At 39.5% G+C, this 19,498-nt stretch overlaps 1 protein-coding gene across 1 annotated transcript in view; it reads left to right on the forward strand.

The window, feature by feature from the left end:
• PUDP (pseudouridine 5'-phosphatase) overlaps positions 1-19,498 on the forward strand; it is a 63,224-nt gene that overhangs the window by 3,185 nt on the left and 40,541 nt on the right. The gene's annotated exons all lie outside the window — the stretch shown is intronic.

The raw sequence follows: 19,498 nt of genomic DNA on the forward strand, positions 1-19,498 counted from the left end.
GAAATCTCCCTCTCCTCCTCAGATTTTAATAGCAAAAAGGAGAGTACCTGTTATTGCCAGACTCTTGCTAGAATATAATAATACTCAGTTAAAGTTGTACAAAAAGTATAGTACTGTACCACCTAAGAATGTCCACAAAATTGACAGCGTTGGACCTCAAATATTGCCCCCTCCCCTGCAAAAGTCTTAAAGGTTAATGTATAATGCCCAAGCCATTCAGCTTCCAGAGGAGAGGCTTCTTCTCATCCCCTGTATCTCAAGCAATCCCATACCACATGGTCAACTGTTCCTTCCAACTCACAGATGTCACAAGAAAAGTGTCAATCTATCTGACATTGAATAAATTACTCCAGAAATGTACAGTGCCATGCCAAAATCCTAAACAGGCCCACTTGTTTCATCTTTAGCTGCTGGTTAAATATCCAGAAATCTCCCCAAAGAAAATTACCTCTCACTTGTGAGATCTGCTTTCCATAATTTTTGATCATCACTCATCCGCTTGACCCAACATTTTACTTTCAGAGAGGATAAAGGCAACACAGTGTCAAGTCTTTATACCCCAAAGTGTCCTTGGCTGTCTGATCTGCTATCTCATTACTAGCAAATGCTACGTGAGTTAGAATTTAACAGAAGTTTAACAGACTCAAAGACCCATTAACTGTAATTCTGAATTCGGCAACCATATTTCCTTTCCTAGATTGCACTTGCATCCCATACCCCTCTTCTCAATCGCCAACAACCAAGACAAGGTGGGACAAGCCCAGTGCCCCACTGGGTCTCACATCCTTAGGTTACTAAAAGCCAACTTTTTCTTTGAAAGGTAATATTGTGTTTCAGAATCTTCCCCCCCCCCCCAAAGTTACAAATTATATTTCATAACCACCACGCTCACCATTGCTATTGAAACTCAATTGGATAGTTGAATCCTAAACATTGGGACATAGAAAAGCTAAACTCACCTGTGCATGCCATGGCTTCCAGGACCCGTCTGTATATGTTAAACACCATCCCACCAGGAAAAAATATTCTTTATGGTTATTCTTGGACCCTACTGGTCTGCAATAACTTTTTACTTCTCAACTCACAACTCAAATCAAAATCACCCATTCCCACCCATAAAACAAACAACCAGGCATTTAATGAGCAATCTGATTTAGCACCACATTATATCATACCTATACCACAGTCTTTGTATGAATAGCATTAAGTTTGCACAGTAAGGACGCTGAGGAAGATACATGTGCCTGACAGCAGTACTCCTTAATAGATATAATAAATGCACACTAGAACATCAATAGGGTTTTCCTATCCACCATCATGTACCACCTGAAAAGCTCTTCATTGGATTTGGTAACACTTTACATCTATTTATTGTATACAAAATATGCTGCTTCCAAGTGTGTGTGTGTGTGTGTGTGTGTGTGTGTGTGTGTTTGTGTGTGTGTGTGTATATATATGAAACTTAGAAATTTGTAACTTGAGAGTATAAGTATCTGTTTTCCAAAAAAGATTCAATGTAATCCCCTCAGGTAATCTCCCTAGAATGTAATCTCCCTAGAAAACACCATACCCACAGTTTTGCGCAGATAAAATTAGAATCCCACAACCCTCCCAATTTCTCCTAACTTACTTAAATCTTCAATTTAATTTCCTCTTGGTCACTTTATCCATCTTGCTATGAACACATTCCTACTGAGTGTGTATGCAGATATTTGTGCATTCTAGCAGCCACCAGCACCTCAGTTTTCTCTACATTCGCTATATGCAGTTTCTTATCCTCAGTAATCAAAGCTAAAATACTGGATAACATTCAGTTTCCTTATCTGCCTGTAAAGCAACACAATTGGTGTATCTATAAAGAGGTTTCCACAAACTTGCCTCAAGCTATATTGTTTAGCCTTCTTGAGAACACTTTTAACTATAGCTGTTTGTCATTGGTATTCCATTAAAACTTTCCCTCCAACATATGCCTGACCTTTTAGAAGGCTGCTTTGTGCTCCTTACTGCATTAATCTGTCCACTATGGAATTGTATTCCAGTTACTTCTCCTATTCAGGAGTAGCCTGAGAAGCTGCTTCTAGTATACCAACTTTTTCAGAAATCTGCTCAGGACCATGAAACTCAACTCAAGACCCAACAGTGACCAGTTATTTATGCCTAAATGGTTCTGAACCAGCCTTCTTAAAAATCCACATAGAAACCATATCTATGCCAATCCCGAATCCCAAACCTCCATAGGATTATTACTTGGCAATGATCATTATTCATATTTGTTTCCTCCATAACTTCCCAAACACACTGAGCCACAAAAAGCCTTGACACTTTCTTACTCGTTCAGTGTATGAATTAACACAGGCTTCTTCAACCTCAGCCCTCCAGATGTGTTAAGACTACAATTCCCATCATCCCTGACCACTGGTCCTGCTAGCTAGGGATCATGGGAGTTGTAGGCCAAAAACATCTGGAGGGGCGAGATTGAGGAAGCCTGAATTAACACATAGGTTAGGTTGAAATAGTGTTCTTTCTTTCGTTTGTTTGGGTGATTCTATGTTTGAGGAACCAATTCACTAGTTTTTCCATTTTTATTTACCAAAAATACATTATAAACATAATTAAACCAATATTTATGATGGGGAGATGAGAGTGTTCATAACTGGGGTTAGAATGTACCACATGATCCCAAATACACAAACACAATGGGATGCTGTGATAATGACTTAAATATATACCTAAACAGGTACTGAATAACATATGGATTATTTCAGCCTCTGTTTTGAGCTCTTTAACAACTTCAACCAAGTATTTATTTGTAAGTAGGATAAGGATTTGATGTTTCTGCAAAATGTGGCGCACCCTGGACACTGCCAGTGTTGTGAAAACTTGTTTTATCCAGTTGTTCGGATGTTATAGAGAGCTGGTTTCTAGTGAATCTTGTATTGGTGCAAGTGTTGCAGCATATTCTTCCATAACGAATGTACATTTAACGAAAATATTTGCATACATTAATTAAACAATATGTTCAATCGTTAAAAACAACAACCCCATTGTTTAAATCCACTGTTGAAGAGAGTGCTATATTGTCAGAGAATGAGATATGCTTTTCACAGATGTTTCCCTTGTGGTTGTGGGAATGCAGTTTGGATAAATGAGTTATTTAATTTCCTAATATCACTTAATCTTTCTTACTGAATTTATACAGACCCAGTGCTTCTCAACTATGATGCTGATTGAAAAGTCCATGTTTTCCATCTTCTCAGTAGCTGGTGTTTGCTTCCCTTTCCCTTCTCTTCAAGCTCAGTCTGCTAGGGGTTCCATAACTGTTTGGCATTTGGTTGCTCTCTGTATTTAAGCTAGCATCTCTCTTTTTCATTCAAACTGATTTCTGATCTTTCCATACTTTTGGTCTTGTTTTCCAGACTTGGTGCTGCTCTGTGTTTACATGGACTTCTTTTTGTTATAGGGTTTTCTTCCTGAACATCCTGGAGAAATATTACATTTCTTATTCTTTGGACACAGGAGAAAAATGTTGCGACCACATTCAAATCAGGAAAAGCCAGATCTCTCTCTCTTTCTCCCTCCCTCCTTAGATGAGGCACACTACCCCTAAGATATCGGATTGCACCCTTCTCATTATAAGCAATAAGAAGGAACACTGGATTAAATGATAAAAATCCTTAAACTTTTAGAGCTAAGAAAACATGCTACATCAGCTTCCCACTTTTTGTAAGATTATTAGTGTTTTATTACTAGTGGAAACCTGAATAGTTCTATAATTGCAGAACAAGTCTATCTGAATTCTAATATGCTGTTTTAAAATTCTGTTCAAAGTCTAATTTCTATAATGCATATGCAACAAGATTTAGCTAGGCAGCTTAAAAGCAGAGCACACTTTACTGTGTAGCACAACGCCAGGGGAGTAGGAATAATTGAATTAAAATTTTGATGTACTGCTGAATAATTTTAAAGAAGAGAAGCTGATCTTTATGTATGTGTGGGCAGGGGAGTAGGGGCAGAAGAAGAAAGGCAAACATTCCGGTTCTTAGTAAATACTTGTAGCATAGGTGGTAAGTTACATTTACAAGACCAGCCCCCCAACCAAGGAAAAAATTGTTAGACTGTACTACAATTAAATTTAACAGCATATCTGTATGTTCACTTTTACTCTGTGGGCTTGCTGGATAAAATGGAATCCCAAATAAGTGCTGGAGCTTTCCAAAGCTTGCAGCAACATAATTTTGTATAGCACTTGGGGTTTATGGAATCTCTGGCTAATCTAGACATTTGAATGGGTCTGTGAAACTGACATTGAAGATTTGGGTAGAAAGTAGTATGATGAAATTAGCACTTGGTATATGTGTCTGGCTGCACAGACCAACATAATGATGCACAGGAACTGCTCTTCTTCAAAATCCCTAAGTGAATGGAAATCTAAATTTCATTTTTTTTAATGTTATGAAACATGCTGTCATTCAGTCCCATGACAAATTGGAGGGAATAGTTCTGTCAGTGGTATCAGTGTCAAGCGTCTAGTGGTGAGTAAGTACTAATTATATTTGTTTAGCTATAAACCTCAGCAAAATAGGAAGCAAAATAAACAAACTGGAGTTGAGTCTCAAATTTAGGTCTTAATTTCCTGGCTGTCAGTGTAAATTAAGAAGCACAAAATGTAATATAATGAAAACTATCAAAACATCAAAAACATGCAAAGTTCTTCCTGCAACTAAACTCCAGCAAGTATTTTTCATGGGGACCTTTGTAAAGTGGACACTGAATAATATAATATAATATAATGGATAACAGGCACAATGTTGCTGTTCCAAGGGTAATTTCGTATAGCGGCTATCCAAAAAAGCAGAGGGCATGACATTAAACGTTGGTTCTGTGAACACCTTTCTACGTAGAGCTAGAGTAATCAGAACCAGTTTTCTGCTGTCCCCAGTTAATGCATGCATACAAACTAGAGAATCTTGAGGAATGAATAATGAGAAAACCTATTTAGTGCAGGGATAGACAACATGGTACCCTCCAGATGTTGGAATACTGTCAGCCATAGCTAGCATAAACAATGGTCAGGGATGATGGGAGTGGTACTCCAGCAACATCTGGAGGGCACCACATTGGCTACCCTAATCTAGCATAAAGACTCTCTTAAGTTCTTCAAAGTATTTAGTGTGAACTAGAGACACTGTGGGGAGATGTTATATATTTATTAGAAGTTTTACTGTCTCATATGGTGACTGAAAATTGTTTTGAATGGAGCTATATGCCCCGCCAATGTGCAGAGACCTATCTGTAAAGTGACAGTCTCTGGCAGCTTCAACAGTAAATCATTTTTGGAGTCCTGATGAGGACAGGTGGGACCATTTGCTTTTAATGTACCGTACTTTTCGCCCTATAGGACACACCGGCCCATAGGATGCACCTAGGTTTTTTTTGGGGGGGGAAATAAAGAAAAAAAATTCTCCCCCCCCCCCCAGCCACGGCTTCAGTGCGCCCCGAGCTCCGGGCAGCAGGCTGCTTCCCTATATTGCGTAATTTGGCCCAGAGTTGGTTTTGCTCTGAATTGCCTGCTGGATGCCTCTCCTTTCTGTCAATAAAAATACTGGTTTAACAGCTTTGCCATCAAATTTATTGTGCCCATTAAAATGCTGGTGTCAAATTGCAAATAATAATTGCAGCTCAGCAATAATCTCATGTGACTATGATGCTCGGCAGTGTGACTGATCTGGATAAGAATAGGCTGTGGGTATCTGCCCGAAGCGCAGGGCGCTCTGCTTCAGCGCGCCCCACGCTCCGGGCAGCAGGCCACTATCCGCAGCCTAGGGAGCCCTGCGGGAACTCCCGTGGGCTCCCCAGGCTTGCTGATAGCTTCCTGAAGCCTGGAGAGCGAGAGGGGTCGGTGCGCAAGCTTCAGCAAAAGCCTGCATTCCCCCCATAGGACGCACACAGATTTCCCCTTCATTTTTGGAGGGGAAGAAGTTCGTCCTATAGGGTGAAAAATACGGTATATTTGAACAATACAAAAGAAAGGTAATTTTGCAAACACGTTACTTTAGGAATACAGCAGGACCCCAAAAGCTTCAGGTAATATCTGACTAATTCATACTGTGAATATGCTTATTAAAATCAAAGTTAGTCATGGCTCACTTATCCATTGATTTTAGTAGGTCGAGTGAGTATAACTTAGTTGGCTAATCTCTTATGAAGTTGATAAAAGGATTGTAGCTGGAGTAATAGAGCACCTGATCAAGTTGTTCTAGTTTCCTGCTTAGAGTTGCTTATTCTTAATTGATGTGTCTTTACTGAGAGTCAGGAACTCCCTAAGTTCTTACCTTCTCAAGTTAAAGAAGACCATACCTATTTCCAAGTCCTCTGCATGTTCTGATGGGCATTGCAAAATAGAGGAGTTAGCTTTAAACAATCAGCTGGTAAACCAAGCCAACATTTCTGTACTCCCTAGGGTGGAGATGAAATTCTGGACATTAAGAGCTGCTTTGCTTATTGAGCTATTGTATCTTTCGGTGAAAAGTGTAAGTGCTCTATGGTTAAGCTTAGAGCTCAGCCTGGCCTTCAAGTTATTAGCTCACTTTTGTTGCCATAGATAATACGAAAAGAACCAGAATGGGGAAAAAATTACAACAGACTTGTTTACAGAAATAGATCTCTTCTGCATGTGTACTTAATTTGAATTATCCATTTTCTTTTTTCTTTTATCAATACACTTACCCTACTTGACTCAAACGAATAAATTTCATTAGGCCTCTTACTTCTACGGAACTTGTGCTGGAGGCTGTTTAAAAAGGAAATGGATAGCAGTCTTATTGTGTATTGAGTTAGAATGCGTTTCTATGTGGGAGTTTGGTTCCTAGGTGAATTTTCTCCTGCAGCATAGCAAATAGTACCAATTCAGTTTAAGTTCACCTTTCTGTGTAAATTGCTCTTTATTATGCAATTAATCTTGTTAAGCTTTAACATAGCAGTCTTCATAAATTGTGTTCCTCATTGTTATGTTCAGGTGGCTGAATAACATAACTGTGTCCCTTTTCCTTATCTTGGAGTGAGGACCCTCTGATCTGCAGGCCAATGTGACGTGCCATATTTTTTGTTTTCAAGGCCTCTTTGCTGTTCTGCCAAGGGCAGGATTCTTTCCAGATCTGTAGCCAATAAACACACCAGTGGATGAAGAATAAGTACAGTGGTACCTCAGGTTACATATGCTTCAGGTTACATACGCTTCAGGTTACAGACTCCACTAACCCAGAAACAGTGCTTCAGGTTAATAACTTTGCTTCAGGATGAGAACAGAAATCGTGCTCCGGCGGCACGGCAGCAGCAGGAAGCCCCATTAGCTAAAGTGGTGCCTCAGGTTAAGAACAGTTTCAGGTTAAGTACGGACATCCAGAACGAATTAAGTACTTAACCCGAGGTACCACTATATCATGAATCGGCAAACCTTAAACCAGGGATGTAAAAGGGAAAGAGACATGTCATCTAACTCCTCAAAATTACAGTGGTATTCCGCGTTTCCTCTACATTTGCTATCTCAAAACACTTCCTAGTTCTCTAATTGTAAGGGATTCCCTTACTTGAAAAACAGCCATATTAAGCTATGTAGCCTTTATTTTTCTGAAGAGCAACCAGGTAGTTCTGTATCAGAAGTAGAGATGAGAAGTCCTGGAAAAACACTGGAATTTCCCCCCCAATTCCCCCCCCCCCCAAGCCTTCTCATCTCTAATCAGAAGATAGTTCTGGTATTTTCCATAAGCATGGGAAATGGAGTTAGTTGACTTTCTGTACTTGTAGCAGAAAATTCAGAGTTACTTTTTAAGCAACGACTGACAAAAACAAGACAAAATGATCAAAAACGTTAGCAGTTCATCCGTCCATGCTGACCTATTTATCAGAGAATGATAGTCCTGGCATGCTGCTTGCCTTGCTGATAACCCTGGGCAAGTGACTTGCTGGAATGGATACAGTGTTTAATGTTCTGAAGAGGCAAACCTTTGTTGCTAATGAGTAACAGCAGCACAACTTGAAATCCCTGATAGCAGTTGGCCCTGCGGCAATGGGGATATATGTAGGGACAAGTAATGTCCAAAGCGGTCCTGGCTTCCGCTGAAATAAAGTGTCAGCCATTGAAAGGGTTGTGACTGCATCAATTTAAGGGGTTTGTAAATCATAGTTTCGCTTTCCTCTGATTTGATTTTGGACTAAGAGGCATATTTCTATACTTCGTGAAGATTTGACAGATTGCCTTACCTGTTTGTTTTTTTAAAGAAATCCGTTGAAGGGTATAGATTTGCAAAGAGACTGTAGTCAGCAGGTGAAAAGAATCAAACAGTAGAAAGTGCTGTAATGTAGTATTAGAGCAAATGAAAGAGAATGAACCTAAGCCCCAATCAATAAATAATCTGACCCTCCTCAGTTATCCACTCATGGGCTCTTTTTGCTGTAGTTTTTACATTTTGATTTAATCTGAATACATCTCTTAGGGACTTTTCACACATTGCTTTTTTTCTTTCTGGTGATTTTAAGCTTACCTTCACCGTGACAATCAAAGGCATTAAAACTGACAGTGAAGTTTAACTTGTCCTAACTACAAACATCGACCCTGTACTTAACAAAGTTCTTTGTAACTGAATAAGCCCTTGATTTTCTCTTGGTGTTTACAAATGATGCAATTAAACAGCATAGGTAATTATTTTCAGGTGAGGCATTTTCATTTAATATGATCCAGAATGGGCTATTCAGTCCTTTCACACACACCTTTTCCATCCATAATCGTAATTATCTGCCCCCTTTACTGTACAGAAAATGCAGTGCATTGCATGTTTCCATAGTTCTCCACCTTGTCATTATGCATATATCTCAGGAAGTAAATAATAAAGTTGCTAATGGCCACCCTGCTATGTTTGCCCACATTGCCACTCTTTTTACACTTGCAGTCCTAAGTTGTGGGTATAGCTATCTCTTTGATTTCTTCTAGTTTATAAAGGGTAGACCTGAGAAATTTGCTTTGTATGGAGAAGTTACAGTTGTGTGGTTCTACCCTGAGAAACCCTTTCTTTTCCTGGCTTCATGGTTCTGAAACAATACATAGAATCATAGAACCATGGAATCTTGGAGTTGGAAGGGACACCAAGCGTCATTTAGTTCAACCCCTGCAATGCCGGAATCTCAGCTAAAGCATCCATGACAGATGGCCATCCAATCTCTGCTTAAAAACTTCCAAGGAAGTGGAGTCCACTATCTCTCATGACAGTCTATTCCACTGCTGAATAGTGGTCAGAAATACAGTCAGAAAGTTTTTACAAATGTTTAGTCAGAATCTCCTTTCTTGCAATTTGAAGCCATTGGTTTGAGTCCTACCCTCCAGAGCAGGAGAAAACAAGCATGCTCCCTCCTCCATGTGACAGCCCTTAAGATATTTGAAGGTGGCTATCATATCTCCTCTCACTCTCCTCTTTTCCAGGCTAAACATACCCAGCTCCTTCAAGCGCTTCTCAAAAGGCTTTGTTTTGAGACCCTTGATCATCTTGGTTACCCTCCTCTGCACACGTTCCGGCTTGTCAACATCCTTCTTAAATTGTGGTGCCCAGAATTGGACACAGTATTCCAAGTGTGGTCTGACTAAGGCAGAATACTGTGCTACTATTACTTTCCTTGATCTGGACACTAAGTTTCTGTTCATGCAACCTAGAATAGCATTAGCTTCTTTTTTTTTTTTTTTTTTTGCTGCTGCATCACACTGTTGACTCATGTTAAGCTTGTGGTCCACCAAGACCCCTAGATCCTTTTCACATGTACTGCTAGTGCCCCCCCCCCCCTATATTTGTGCATCTGGTTCTTTCTGCCTAAGTGCAGAACCATACATTTGTCCTTATTGAAATTCATTTTGTTAGCTTGTGTCCAGTTCTCCAATTTGTTAAGGTCATTTTGGATTCTGATTCTGTCTTCTGTAGCATTAGCTACCCCTCCCAGTTTGGTGTCATCTGCAGATTTAATGAGCATCCCCTCAATTCCTTCATGCAAGTCATTTATAAAGATGTTGAACAGCATTGGACCCAGAACAGAACCCTGTGGCACCCCACTTGTCATTTTTTTCAGGATAATGAGGAACCATTAGTGAGTACTCTGGGTTTGGTCAGTCAGCCAAATTAACATTAACAATAATCTAGCCCACATTTTACCTATCATAGAGGCAGGCAGTCACTCCTGTTGTCATAAATGTGTGAATTGCCTCTTATTATTATTCAATAAATTGGTATGCTGCCCTATACCTCTAGATCTCAGGGTGGTTCATAACATAAAATTACAATATAAAAACCAAAAAAATGCATAAGAATAAGAACAAAGACAAGCCAATTATTTCTCATTCCACAACACATTTAAAAGGGCATCATATGTTACTTAGCCAAAGACCTGGTTAAAGAGGAATGTTAGTTCTTATCTGAACTTTTCATTATAATCATGTTCAATGCATTATGTTAATTTGTTGGTTGTTTGATCGAATTTTTAAATGTTCTATTGTTTTGCTGAATTATTTTATTTTACTCTGGTACCCTAGGATGAAGAGTGGGTTAGAAATGCGCCTAACAGATATTTGTGTGTTTTTTTTTTAAAAAACTTGACCTTCCAACCTCCATAGGTTAGGCTGAAAGTGAGAGAAGGCTGTGTATACTACTAAATGCACAATTAGGAACAGTGACACATGTATATCTTTTTCTAACCTTCAACCCTGAACTGTGCAGGTTGGGAATACAAAGCCATATGACTCAATCCCACTTCCTTGAAAGAAAAGTTAAGACTAGGGCTTCTGTCTCTTAACTTTTCAGAAGTAAGAAGCTTCTGCTTTCCAAAGCAGGTATTTGGTAGCAAAAACTAATTGTAATGTAAACATTGAGACAGTTTTAAGACTTTAACCACTGTGTTGAATGGATAAAAAGGTTCACATCTTTTTGTCACTGTTGCAGTCTTTTTGTTTGGGTAGCTCTAATTTTATGATGTGGTAAATTGAAAGGGGCATAGTAGTACTGCGAGAACCAAGTACATATTCTCTCCTGGCTTTAAAGGGCAAAGGTGCTCTCTCCACTGGCTCATTACAGCAAGCAACAATAATGCTTCTGTTTCCACAGCCTTCTCAAATACCTGTCTTGGCTTGATGGGTTTGGAACTGTTGGGCTGACAGTCTGCATTGTGTGGTGGGAAGGGAAGGCAGAAGTTCATGTTGACAATAGGCTAATTATCTGTGGGCAATTACATTTCATCTCATGCAAGGAGGGATTTTGAATAAATTCTTGAAACAGATGAGTTGAGTTTAGGCTTAGCCATGATTAGGAAAGACCCACAGAAATCAGTAGGACTTTAGTTAGTTGTGAGTAACACACTGTTAAGACCATATTCATGGAAGACAATCTTACATGGCTACGAATGATCGCCAAAGAAGAATACAGTATGTCATAAACCACATTGATTTCAAAGGGAATGAATTTGTGCCACACACTTTGAATTGTCCCACCAACACAAACATTTCAGGGGGGGGGGAGACTTCATTTTACTGGCTCTTGCTAGCACACCTAAATAGTTGAATTCGGCCCCAAAAGTCTACTCTATATATAACCAGACCATCTGATGATCTGAACTTCACCGGTGAAAAGTATCCTCTGGAGCAGGGGTGTGGAATCTCCAGCCTGATGCCTAATTGGACCTCCCAGTCTTCCCCTTTTGGCCTGCAAGGCTAATTTGGCCAAGCCACATCCATCTGTCCTGCTTATGTCACCAGTTGCGGGGCAGAGAAGAAACTTGCTTGGCCCAAAGGGGGTTTGCAAGCTCTGGCAATAAGTGGCTCAGGACCACCTCTCCCCATATAAACCAACCAGGACTCTGCATTCATCATCTGAGGCCCTTCTTTGTGTGTCTCCTCCACGTGAGGTCCAGAAGGTGGTAACACGAGAACAGGAATGTAGAACTGTGGGATGCTCTCCCCAGGGAGGTTCGTCTGGCGCCTTCCTTATATATCTTAAGGACTTCCTGCCTGTTATGTATAAAGGTGCAGGAATTTCAAAGGACTATCACAGTGGAGGGTTGCTGAAGTAGGAAATTACAGAGTTATGTCTTAAGTTGTTTTGAAATTTTATTTGACACACACTGAGAAATTCTGGTGGTTTGAAATGTCGCCCAGAGTAGAATTAGTTCTTGACAGTAGCAGACAAGCAGAGCTCCACCAGTCTAGTAAATGCAGATAACTTCAGAAGCTATTTGTTGGGAGTATATCTGATAGAGAGTTGTTATAGTAAAGCAAAGCCATAAGGGTTATTCAGTTGGCTGGCTAAAATGAAGCTTATTGATCAGTTACGCTGCCCAGTAAATTTTTCTTTGAAGGTTGTTGAATGGTACAGTGTAATGGTTTTGTCTATTGTGGCGATCTAGCTATCATCCATTGAGCCCTTAATCAGACTCCCATTGTAATAAGTACCAGTTAAATCAGATCTATGAATTGGATCCTTTCCCCCCCTTTTTCTATACTAAAAAAATGCAGTGATGGCAGAATAATACACCTTTCTGAATTAACTAGCTTGTTTTAAATGCCTCCTCGTACTCTTAAAAATGTTGTTTTGCTTCTTATTACCAAGTGATAAACATCTTAATACAATAGCAGTTTATAAAGGACTTGCTGACACAACATCAAGGATAACCACATGAAACTGTCTGTATTGTAAAAGAAAAAAAAATGCCTTTAGAAGCTTTGAACAAAAATGGTGATTAAAATTATCCTTTATATAGCAGTAGGAAGAACAAAGTAGAAGGTTTTTCCATAATGTTCAGGTATTCTTTCTTTGTATTGTAGACATTTGTTCCTTAGAGTATACTAATATCATCTAGAGCTGCAGTTGGAAAAAGCCCTCACACCGAACAATTTTGTTAATGGAATTTGTTATAATTATTTTGTGCTTCAGTTTCCCATCTCTCTCTGAGAACTGCTGCCTAGAGGCCTAATTAATGGAAATAGATGGCCTATGAGACTCTCATCTTGTTAAGGTTAGGCCAGTAAAAGCTCTCCGTGCCTGTTTTTGAAGCAAAAAAGGTGCCTGCTGCAATATTTTTCTCTTATTTCACTGAGTAATTTTTTGTACTGACTGTTCCCCTCAGGTTATGTTTGCATGCAGATACTAGAGTGGGGCCTCCTTGAAATGGTGGGTACATGCAAAATATTTCTAGAACATTCATTTGGTTTCTGCAAAGGAATGTAATGCATAATTTGAATTTAGTTGATGGGACCTTTGATCCAACAGGGATTGTTGGTAGTAGTATTCAATTTATTACCTGCCCTTCACTAGCAGGTTCCAGGGCAGGTTACCACAATTTAAAAATCAGTATTTAAAAACAGCTAAAAATAATTGCAGTCACGGGAATAGCATAGTTCTTAAAAACGCACATGCTGGGAGTCAAAGGCCAGAATGAAGATTTATATCTTCCATCATTTGCTGAAAACTGTAGTAAAGGTGCCAGACACACCTGTGAGGAAGGAATTCCACAATTTAGAAGCTTTCATAGACAATTCCCTCTTCTGAGCCACCACCCACCCTGAACCTCTAAGAACAGCAGAGTTACCAAGAAGGCCTTCTCTGCCTTCTCCTAATACCTGGTGGGGTCAGTACAGAAAGAAGTGGTATTTCAAATATTTGGGGCCTAAGTTGTTTAGGGTCTTAAACACTAGTGTGTTTAATGTAACTGTATGTAAGGCTGTGTGAAACAATTGCAATGGTCACTTACTCACTCCAGTGTGGTGTAGTGGTTAAGAGCGGTAGTCTCGTAATCTGAGGAACCGGGTTCGCGTCTCCGCTCCTCCACATGCAGCTGCTGGGTGACCTTGGGCCAGTCACACTTCTTTGAAGTCTCTCAGCCCCACTCACCTCACAGAGTGTTTGTTGTGGGGGAGGAAGGGAAAGGAGAATGTTAGCCGCTTTGAGACTCCTTAAAAGGAGTGAAAGGTGGGATATCAAATCCAAACTCTTCTTCTTCTTCTTCTTCACATACCCAGAAAAAAGGAAGCCCTTTGCTTCTCTTTCATTATCCAGTTTTCTCTCCTCTTATCCCATGCCTGAGTGCTAAGTCTTCTTAGGAGCATTTGGTGAAGGACTCTCTGCAAGTATATATTGTATACCACATTGTCCTTCCATGTTGTTGTTGTTGTTTAGTTGTTTAGTCGTGTCCGACTCTTCGTGACCCCATGGACCAGAGCACGCCAGGCACTTCTATCTTCCACTGCCTCCCGCAGTTTGGTCAAACTCATGCTGGTAGCTTCGAGAACACTGTCCAGCCATCTCGTCCTCTGTCGTCCCCTTCTCCTTGTGCCCTCCATCTTTCCCAACATCAGGGTCTTTTCCAGGGAGTTTTCTCTTCTCATGAGGTGGCCAAAGTATTGGAGCCTCAGCTTCAGGATCTGTCCTTCCAGTGAGCACTCAGGGCTGATTTCCTTAAGAATGGAGAGGTTTGATCTTCTTGCAGTCCATGGGACTCTCAAGAGTATCCTCCTGCACCATAATTCAAAAGCATCAATTCTTCGGCGATCAGCCTTCTTTATGGTCCAGCTCTCACTTCCATACGTCACTACTGGGAAAACCATAGCTTTTACTATACGGACCTTTGTCGGCAAGGTGATGTCTCTGCTTTTTAAGATGCTGTCTAGGTTTGTCATTGCTTTTCTCCCAAGAAGCAGGCGTCTTTTTATTTCGTGGCTGCTGTCACCATCTGCAGTGATCATGGAGCCCAAGAAAGTAAAATCTCTCACTGCCTCCATTTCTTCCCCTTCTATTTGCCAGGAGGTGATGGGCCAAGTGGCCATGATCTACGTTTTTTTGATGTTGAGCTTCAGACCATATTTTGCGCTCTCCTCTTTCACCCTCAATAAAAGGTTCTTTAATTCCTCTTCACTTTCTGCCATCAAGGTTATGTCATCTGCATATCTGAGGTTGTTGATATTTCTTCCGGCAATCTTAATTCCGGCTTGGGATTCATCCAGCCCAGCCTTTTGCATGATGAATTCTGCATCTAAGTTAAATAAGCAGGGAGACAATATACAGCCTTGTCATACTCCTTTCCCAATTTTGAACCAATCAGTTGTTCCATATCCAGTTCTAACTGTAGCTTCTTGTCCACATAGAGATTTCTCAGGAGACAGATGAGGTGATCAGGCACTCCCATTTCTTTAAGAACTTGCCATAGTTTGCTGTGGTCGACACAGTCAAAGGCTTTTGCATAGTCAATGAAGCAAAAGTAGATGTCTTTCTGGAACTCTCTAGCTTTCTCCATAATCCAGCGCATATTTACAATTTGGTCCTTCCATACATACATGTTAACACTCAAAAGAATATCAACATGTTAGTAATACTGGATAATTTGTTCTTCTGTTTGCGAACCATTTAAAACGTGTCAAGCACATTTTAAAAGTACGTTTTACTTAAGCTAACTTCCAATCATGTAGTAAGTTAGCTGGCTAAAATCTTCCCTTTTTAAAATTACAAGTAATTTCATCTCTCTTTTAAGAATGTATGAATATCATTTATTTTATTTATTAAATCTGGGGGAATAGCCTTCCCAATTGGCTAACACATTAAAAAAACAAAAAACATTAGATAACAAAATTCAGCAGTGTCAAATAACTTTTCTACTGCTCTTTGTTAATATTTAAGAGCCAGGTAAAAATACTTCAAATAAAGCTCATCTAAAAGGCTTGGACAAATAAAAAGAACAAATGTCATATGGGTCTGGAAATTTATTGATATGGTTTTTTCACAAGTTCTTTTTCATCTTAGCTTGATATAATCCCTCCATTGCCTTCCCCAACAACAGTTATAATATGGGTTTTTCTACAACCTCTGTCAAGATGAAGATAAACATTGAGTTTTTGTCCATTTACTCTGTCCTCCTTTGTGCATTGTTATCCAGTGGTTCAAGTGACTATTTGGTTGGTTTCTGGCTTTTGGTATAGAGTAAGCCTGCAATCTGTGCACATTTAACTTGTGCACATTCAGCTTTACAATAGCTCCCCAGTGTGCTTTGGGCTAGGGCAAATCAGCGCTGTAAACCTAGCTTTTGAGACTTCTCGCAGTTCTTCTCCTTGTCTTACAGCACCACCGTCTGAATCTAAGTGTTAATATATATCTGTAAAAACTGTGGTCTTGCTTTCCTTTTTCTCACTTGGCTCTTTTTACTTCTGCGTGAAGGTGGATGAATCATTGGTTCCCATTAATCTGAAACTGGTTGTTTTGGCTTGCAGTGTGTGGGAATTGGGTAAGATGATTTTGCAGCAGCCGTTATACATGGGTAGAATGTGCTTCACATTTTATTATTTAAAACACTGTTACACTGCCCTTCATTAAAAGGATTTGAGGGTGGCAATCATTGTACAATTAAACTATATCCTTAAAGTGATAACTAAATCAAAAGCACCACTGAGGCATTATAGATCTTTTAAAATGACTAATAATCACAGCTTAATATTGGAATCATAGAATTATAGAGTGGGAAAAGGACCACAAGGCTGATCTAGTTCACCTCCCTGCAGTGCTAAAGAATCCATGATGACTCATCCCCAAAAACCTGAGCTGCAGATCTCATAGCAGAACTTGAAATCAGAGGCAGCTAGTAACAGAAAAGGTCTGCAGTGATGAACAAGCTTAGGATCTCTCTCTGGGACCACAGAGAGGAAAGTTCACCAAACTGCATAAAGGATTTAAGAGACTGAAGCACATGGCTTGTTTGCAATGTGTTACTTTGTTCTTTGGTTACTTTGTAACCAGTATTGTCATTGTTGGGGGTGTGGTGGGAAATTTTTTATCCTACTGAAAATATAAATATTTTTTTTGTGTGATTTTGTCCCAGCCCTCAGATATAAGCTCATCAGTTGATAACTGTGGTGCAGATAGGCTTAAGGGTTTAAGTCAAAAGTTGAACCTTCATGATACCAGAATCATGACTATCCTTTACCAATACTCCCTTCCGGAGATGCAAGTAGGAAAAAGTATGAATAGTCCCCATTCTGCCTTTTAAGAGACCTGACTATTCAAAAAGCTGCCTGGTTGAAAAATTCTTAAATTTACAAACTTCCTTAGCCAAACACCATTGTATACAGTAAAAATTGTTAAATGAATTAGTGTGAGTACACTTTAAATTTGTGTGATTATGCTTCATATTTTAAGGATTAACTATATAAGAATAATAATTCTCTGCTTGAGCCTTCTTGGGACAACAGTTGGTGACAATACTACACTATTTGAACAACCAAACTCTCGCACTAGTGAATTACATTTTTAATAAATCAAGAAGCAAACTACAACCATTTTTTTTTACACCCAACCAACAGTAAACATAATGTGCATACAGTAGCATCCATTTATAGCAAGTACTTATGCTGTCTTGAGTAATATGGCAAAAAACTTGTTTGCAGCAGCTAAAGCCTAAAAGAATAAAATACCTGCTCCCCATTAGGATGAGTTATAGATACTTTCATTGAATTATGTTAAGTGGTAATCAAAAAACTTAATTTCAAATCATTGCTTGATTAAATTAGTTGCAATCCTTAGTTGTTGGCAATCACATTATTATTTTTATTTCAGAAGAGATTTATATATAAAAAAAAGTGCTGCAATATGTGTAGCTTGCACCTGTCTTTTAATGTATTGTTGGAGAATTTTGACTCATCATTCAAAGGTTGCTAATTGTTTTGAGGTTCCATCCAGTTTAATGGTTTTAAACTACACTCCCAATATATGTGTAGCATGTGCTATAGGAACTTTGAAACAATATTCAGAATTCAGATATGCTTGTTACACTGGAGACAGTTTATCACACAACCCAACTGAGGAAATTAGTTTTAATCATTGTGCCTATTGGGTCTCTCTGGTGTAATTGGTCTAATCTAGCAGAAGATGCTTCTGAACAAATTTCCAAAATTATAGCCCATCTATTTTCAAGCCCAGATTCAGGAGATTTTTTTCTCTCTTTTCATTATGGGAATTTTGCTTCTATGAATAGGCCTGCATCTAGACTTAATATGAAATCTAGGTTTTATGGTCATTTCTGTGTGGTCATTATTTCTACTATATTTTGGTATATTATTGAAGGGTATAAGAATAGAAAGGAGTCATCCTCAATCTCTTGGTAGATCAGTGATTCCCTGCAACCAATATAGAAGCAGAACTTTTTCAGCGCTAAAATAAGGATATACATCTTAATTATGTTGCTAATTCCTTTTCACATAAGCTTGCTGAGAGCATCATGCAGTGCCAAATGAACAGGGTATGAGTTTGTTTGTGTATTGCATGCATCATCAGGCTATCAGTCATGGCATCTTTTCCAGCCTAGTCACTAGAATAGTGCTGACTGAGACTTTGTGAGCTTTTGAGGAATCCATGATTCTGATCGCAAAAGTTGGAAAAGTTCAGGGAGAGGATTCAAGAATTGCTGGTTTTTCAGCTGTGATGATAGAGTGAGGCTGCATCCCTTCTCTTCCTCCCTCTGCTGCAGCCTGATGTAATGTCTGCTGCCAGATGACAGCTTCTCAGCAGAGCTGATGGTAGCCCTGCACTTCTGTCTTTTCACTCCTCTATCCCAGTCTGATGTAATGGCTTCTGTGAGGTATATGGATCACCCTTCCATTGGGCACTAGCAAACTGACCTGCTGAAACGACCTCAAATGCTTACTGCATGAAATTACTGCAGCTAAAGTCAGGTTCATGATAAGAATGCGGAATCTAGAAACGTTGAGTTGCGAGCCACTTGGGAGTTGGAAACTCGCATGAAGTAAACAGGTGGTGCTCATGCACTGTTTGTTGTTGCTTTTTGTAGATTTTCGATAAATGGATTATAATACAGCAGAGGTGAGGGGAAGATGGGAAGGAAACAGGAAGACAAGCAAATTCAGGAACTAATACTTGTTAAAGTTATATGGCCATTGAGGGAGACAGTTTGAGAAGGGGAAGAGCCAAATGAGACTTCATCTAAGCAGGTCTTCAGCTCTACTGCAGCCAAATGGAATGACTGTTAATGGATTAGTTGGACATGCTTTTTGGGGAAACTATCTTTTTTTCTCCAAGGAAGTATTAGAAATGGTCTACACTGTCAGCATTCAAGGTGATGCTGAAGGTAATGAGATCCTTTGGCATCCAGTGATGTCATTTCATATTTCAAGAACTGGAAACTGACCACTGCCAGCTGCAGTGGTATAATTGAACACTTACTGGTACATTAAGGCAATGTTAAAAAGAAGTCAAGAATGCTATGGCCAAATGTGCCATGATGATTGACTAATGGATAGCAATGAATCTTCATCACGTGAACCAGCGGTGTCAACCTACCTTTGTATTTTTGTGTAGTAGGCCTCAAATTAAAAAAAATTAGACCCCTTAACCTTACTGGGGGACAAGTGCTCAACAACTTTGCTTTTAAGAGCCGCAGTAAAACTGTACCATAATGGCTATGTTTGCTTATCTTTTTC

Source organism: Podarcis pityusensis, assembly GCF_964106645.2.
Source record: "Podarcis pityusensis genome assembly, chromosome: 4".
Lineage (NCBI taxonomy): Eukaryota > Metazoa > Chordata > Lepidosauria > Squamata > Lacertidae > Podarcis > Podarcis pityusensis.